The 6,671-nt window shown below is 37.9% G+C and overlaps 1 non-coding gene and 1 pseudogene across 1 annotated transcript; both read right to left on the bottom strand.

The window, feature by feature from the left end:
* Positions 1 to 264: 264 nt before the first annotated feature.
* On the bottom strand, positions 265 to 335 carry TRNAG-CCC (transfer RNA glycine (anticodon CCC)). The gene has a single exon. It is a non-coding gene; the product is annotated as a tRNA-Gly (tRNA).
* Positions 336 to 3,600: 3,265 nt separating this feature from the next.
* On the bottom strand, positions 3,601 to 4,352 carry LOC105863271 (14-3-3 protein theta pseudogene; annotated as a pseudogene).
* Between the last annotated feature and the right edge of the window lie 2,319 nt (positions 4,353 to 6,671).

The raw sequence follows: 6,671 nt of genomic DNA on the forward strand, positions 1-6,671 counted from the left end.
TCAATGCAAAGGTTCACTACTTGCGCAGCCGCTCTTGCACCCGACGCGAGGAATGCCTCAGACTGCGCAGGCGCAAGGATTAATTATTTGCGGACTTGCGTAAACTGTCTTGTTTTCCGGCTCCAGATCCGAATGATTCAACAGTGAATAATAATGAAACAGTAATGTGCAAGGAGATTAAGAATCCTAAATACTTCCATAGGAGCATAGATTTATCAGGAGTGTTCAAGTTGTCTCATTCTTGAGAACAGGAACAAAATCGGCTGCGCCGCCCGGGAATCGAACCCGGGTCGCAAGAATGGGAATCTTGCATGATACCACTACACCAGCGGCGCTGTTGGCAATGCTGGCTGACATAATTTGTAATGGGTATGTACAAGAACACGTTCGTTTTTCACGTGAAAATGATTTTCATATATTATTTTTCATTTAAAAATCAGAGTTTATAGACAGTGTATAATCTGCTGGCTTTCACTGATACAAAAAAAAAATTTCTCTCATCCCCATACAGTTTAATGGATGTTTGTACTTTTTCTGTACAGAACAATCTTAATTTAAAAATTTTTACTTAGAAAAGTCAGGTTTTCATTAAGAAGAATTTGCCTTGGTGCTAACTAAATATTTGAGAGAGAGAAAAATATATCCAGATGCCGGATTTTTAAAATATTTGCATTTCTTTGACATATACAATGTAATTGAAAATTATTTAAGAAAAAGTTATTTAATGCAAATTGGTCGCAAGAATCTTAAAAGTAAATGAGTCAGAAAATTTAGTCCTGTTTTAGAGGGCAGAGAAATTAGGGCTCTGAAATGTGGTTCATGGTACACATTATGCATTTCATAATGCTTATTATAAGTTATAGAAATAATGTTTTTTAAACATAGGAGAATTTATATATCATAATATGTGATGTCCTCTTCAAAGTAGTTTCTTTAGATTGATAAATTCTGGATTTTCAGTTTTGGAATTGTTTTTAGAATGTGTGGTAAGTTCTTCAGATTTTATTCAAAGATATCAAATACTAATCTTTTGAGGATAAATGAGGCATATGTTAATAGTGGATAGTATTTTTAAACACTTTTTTGAGACACGCGTTTAAAGTGTTTTTCAGTTTAGTGTTTTGTTTTTCTTTTTATGTACGGAAGTGTGCAAGAATCACCACAGTTTTAGAACATTTTCATTACCCTCTTAAAGGAAGCTTTTACCAATCAGCAGTCACTCCCTGTTCCCCATTCCACCCGACTTCCAGCCAATTCTGGACATTTCACATAAATGGAATCGTAAAATACATGGTCCTTTGTTACTGTTTTCTTTCACTTAGCATTATGCTTTCAAGGTTCATTGATGTTGTACTATATATCAGTCCTTTATTCTTCTTTATTTCTGAATAAATTTCCATTATATGTATATTTCACAAGTATATTTTTTAGAACAGTAGCTTTTTAAGTTACAAACATAATAATACATAGTCACAGTTACAAATGAAACAATATGGATATATAAGGAAAATATTAATTCCCTCATTCTCTTCCTCTTGAGGCAACTAATATTAACAGATTAGTCTGTAAACTTCCACATTTTCCTTTATATATATATATAGATACACATGCATATAAGTACTTGAGATTTAGTTATTTCCAAAAGTAGAGTTATGCCATAGCTATTACTTGACAACTTGCTTTTTTTGCTTAAACTTATACCTCAGATATTTTGCAGTTCAAAAATACACATCTAATTAATGGTTTTTAGTAGCTATAAAATAATCCATAGAATGAATGTTCCACAATTTATTCAATGGTAAATTGAATAAACTACTATAAATGGTATTGATGAGCATTCCGGTTCCTGCACATTTTTTCCCCTACTACAATGTTGCAATAGTATCAGGCTACATATATCCTTATAAATGGATTTTTTTTAATTTTTGTAGGACAGATTCCCAAACATAGGATTACTGAATTGAATGAATGAAATAAAATGTCCACTTTATTCCATATAACACTTAACCAGATATCATTTACATCTGAGGAAGAGATAGCCCATGAAATTGATCTATAGTAAAATACTCTAAGAAATGTAGTCCAATTTTATACATTTCCAAGCATCCCTAGACAAGTATATCACAATGCAGAAATATGGGTATCACATTTTACATAAGATAAAAGGGAAGTATCAATAAACTTCAGAAAGTAGTAAATTCACCTGTCCCTTAAAATATGGGTATGCAATTGTTACAAAGCCATAGTAAATGGTTTATAAAATGTAATTTTATTTTATGTTACTCTGCTGTTACATAGGGCATAACATTTTCACAAGGCTTTTTTAGGACTAAGTCAATGATTAGCAATCACACAATAATGGTCCAACTCTCTAAGTAACAATCACTAGACAAACTGGATACCCTCTCACATGTGCAGAAATCTGCATGGAAAAGTACTAACATTTTAGACTTGGACTTGTGTACTTCAATTTATTTCTCCTTTCTAGTGTATTAAGAAATGCATGCACTTTATTTTTATTTTATTTTACTTTTTTTGAGACAGAGTCTGGCTTTGTTACCCAGGCTAGAATGAGTGGTGTCAACCTAGCTCACAGCAACCTCAAACTCTTGGGCTCAAGCAATCCTTCTGCCTCAGGCTCCTGAGTAGCTGGGACTACAGGCCTACTATTTTTTCTATATATATTAGTTGGCCAATTAATTTCTTTCTATTTATAGTAGAGACAGGGTCTTGCTCTTGCTCAGTCTGGTTTTGAACTCCTGACCTCCAGCAATCCACCTGCTTTGGCCTCCCAGAGTGCTAGGATTATAGGCGTGAGCCACCGCGCCAGGCCGATGACATTGCACTTTTAATTTGCCAAAAGCAATGCTTGTATTCTGGCAGCAACATGCTACTTCTATTACACAGTAAAGTGAATACCAGAACTACAAAGGCAGAAGGTGTAAGTGAATTTTTATTGGGAAGGGAGGTTGTCAACTTAAACAGCAAATGAAGAGTGAATAAGGAAACTACCTGTTGTCACAGATATATACATGATCTCCATAATATGTGATATAGGAGGCATTTCAATTTGTGACTCCTAGCCCAGCAATGTCAAGTGCTTTTCCATTCAACCTAATACTTCTGAATTCCTACTAAAAAGGAATACATTAAGAACATGGAAAAGTTGCTTACCGAAAGAAAAATCCCCAGAGTAAAGGAGGGAATGTAGAAGAAGGGAATTAAGAAGTTATGTAGAACACTCTTTAAATTGTAATTAACTACATTTTCATATCTTCACAGTAATACGAAATACAGTTACTTGCAGAACTGGTTCAGATTACTTAAATACCAGATACATTTTTAGTCTTCTACATAAGTGTTTGGAAGTTACTTATGTTTATATGAAATGAAGCTATTAATACTTTTCTACAGCAGTAACTGCCCACCAGAGAGGCCAAGACAAACACAAATCAAGGAATGGAGTTTTCCCAAAGCTGCAGTGTGAAAAGATTATAAACAGTTGATTCTATACACATGAATGGGTTTCTTTGCTATAGGAAATCCAAGTGGAATAGGAATGGCGATGTGTAAAAAGGTTTATTGAAGGGAGGAAGGATGACACCCTGTATGCATTTAGTTTTCAGCCCCTTCTCCTGCATCGCATTCTTCTCCTGCACTGTCTGATGTCCATAGTGTTAGGGTGTCTCTAAGCAACTGCATGATGAGGGTGCTGTCTTTGTATGAGTCTTCACTCAGTGTATCAAGTTCTGCAATGGCCTCATCAAAAGCCGTTTTAGCCAGCGTACAGGTGAGCTCTGGGTTATTAAGGATCTCATAGTAAAATACAGAAAAGTTAAGAGCCAGCCCCAGGCGGATTGGGTGTGTGGGTTGCATCTCTTTCTTGCTTATATCAAATGCCTCTTGGTAAGCTCCTTGGGAATTATCTATGGTTTGTTTCGATCATCACCACATGCAACTTCAGGGAGGTATCGGAAGTAATCTCCCTTCATTTTCAGATAGAAGACCTTACTCTCTGGATTAGTTGCATTGGCTATTAAATACTTATCCAACAATTCCAGGACCGTGGTGCAGATGGACCTCAGCTCAGACTCCACTTTCTCCCGATAGTCCTTAATCAGCTGGGACTTCTTGTCGGAGGTGTCGGTTTTCTGCTCGATGCTCAAGATGACCCTCCAGGCGGACCTGCGGCCCCCAACCACGTTCTTGTAGGCCACCGAGAGCAGGTTGCGCTCCTCGTTGGACAGCTCGGCGCCCTGCTCGGTCACCGCCTTCACGTAGGTGGCCATGTCGTCGCAGCGCTCGGCCTGCTCTGCCAGCGTGGCCTTCTGGGTCGGCTCCGTCTTCAACATGGCGGGCGGCGCGGGGCCGGGGTCGGGGCCCAGGACGAGGAGAGCCAGGTGAGCGCCGACCCGGGCGAAATATATAATCTTAATAAATACAGTAATAGGTAAAGGTTGTAGTCATTCACATCCGCACCAATAATTTTGAAAGTCAGTTCCTGATGCCCCCTCAATCCAGCTCCATTTATCTTACTCTAAGATGTTATTAGTCTTACTAATTTTTGCCGGTATCATAGGTAAAAAATGGTATCTCCTTGTTTTAGTTTGCATTTGTCTAAACTGTTACTAGGGTTGAGAATCTGTTTATATGTGTGTGTGTGTGTTTTAACCATTGGCATTTCCTCTTTGTAAATTGCCTCTGTGCTATTCATATACTTAGTCTATTTATTTTTTCTTCTGGCTTCTCTCTGGAAGTAGAGCTCTTTGTATTTTATATGTTTGTGATATTTGCCACAATCTTGTTGTCATATTAAGGGCTATTATTATTATTATTATTTTGGGTTTTTTAAAGATGGAATCTCACTATGTTGCCCAGGCTGGCCTAAAACTCCTTGGTTCAAGCCATCCACCCTCCTCAGCCTCCTGAATAGCTGGGACTACAAGTGTGTGCCTGCACAAGAGAGTGGCAAATATTTTTCTCGTATATATATATTTTTACTTTTTTTTTGAGACAGATCTCACTTTGTGGCCTGGGCTAGAGTGCCGTGGCGTCAGCCTCACTCACAGCAACCTCAAACTCCTGGGGTCAAGCAATCCTTCTGCCTCAGCCTCCTGAGTAGCTGGGACTACAGGCATGCTCCGGCTAATTTTTTCTATATATTTTTAGTTGGCCAGTTAATTTCTTTCTATTTTTTGTAGAGATGGGGTCTCGCTCTTGCTCACGCTGGTCTAAAGTAAGTGTTTTTAAAAAATCTGTTTTATTCCCTGATTTTTCTCAAGCAGTTAAAACATGTCCTGACCTTAGTTGGAACTCAAATATTTGTCCAAAGAATGAATGCTTTTTTGCCTTGGATTTTCTACTCTTTTTCTCCCAATTCAACCTTACTTGGTATCCAACTTCTTTTCTTCATATCTATAATCTTTTTTTTTTTTAAACTAGCTATGACTGGATATATCTATAATCTTCATGTTAATGTAGTAGTTATTCTTTTTTGTTTGTTTGGGTGAAGTATTTTTTTTTAATTTTGGCATATTATGGAGGTACAGATTTTAAGGTTTCAATAAATGCCCTTTCCCCTCTCCCCCCACAAGTCTGAGTTTCCAGCATGACCATCCGCCAGATGGTGCGCATCTCACTCATTATGTATGTATATACCCACCTCCCTGGGTGAAGTATTTTAATTACAGAAATGAGATCATATTATACCCATCACTCAGCCACCAGCTCTTCTCAACTAATCATATTAGGACACTACTTATAGACTCAACATTTTAGTACAGTGGTATGATCATAGCTCACTGCAGCCTTGAACTAATGAGCTGAAGAGATCCTCCTGTCTCAGCCTCCCAAGTAGCTAGGACCACAGATGTGTACCACACCAGGTTTATTTTTTGTAGAGATAAGGGTTTCTCTATGTTGCTCAGGCTAGTCTCAAACTCCTGGCCTTAAGTGATTCTCCTGCCTTGCCTCTCAAAGTGCTGGGATTACAGGCATGAGCCACTCTACTGGCTCCAACATTCTTTTTAATGCATGCATATTGTTTTCCTGTATGGTATGTAGAGGAGGAAAAAATAATTTTTCCTCTACTTTTCTGAGTTTTTAGTTGGGACAGACCCCTATAACAAGAGACAGATTATCAAAAGAAAAATAAAGAGAAGTTTAGTAACATGTGTACCTCATGTATACAAAGGAGATACCAGGGAAATGAGTAAATCTCCAGCAGGTGGCCTCAAATTTGAGACAGTGTAAGGAAGGGACTCAATCCTGGCAAACAGAAAACACAAATAGCCAAAAATCCCAATAGACCTCACAGATCCTGGCATATTCCTTCCCCTACCTACTTGTTTCCCCTAAAAAGCTTACCCAAGCTGAGAAGCAGAAAGGGGGCTTCCTCCTAACCTACCAGATTAGGTCACATTCCTAACCATAGAAATAAAACCTAACCAACCTTGAGTAATGTCTTTCCAGGTCATCGAAGCAAGACTGTAATACAGGGGTCCTCAAACTTTTTAAACAGGGGGCCAGTTCACTGTCCCTCAGACTGTTGGAGGGCCGGACTATAGTTTTAAAAAAACTATGAACAAATTCCTATGCACACTGCACATATCTTATTTTGAAGTAAAAAAAATAAATGGGCAAAAACACCCACATGTGGCCCACAGGCTGTA

Source organism: Microcebus murinus, chromosome 3, assembly GCF_040939455.1.
Source record: "Microcebus murinus isolate Inina chromosome 3, M.murinus_Inina_mat1.0, whole genome shotgun sequence".
In the NCBI taxonomy this organism is placed as follows: Eukaryota; Metazoa; Chordata; class Mammalia; order Primates; family Cheirogaleidae; genus Microcebus; species Microcebus murinus.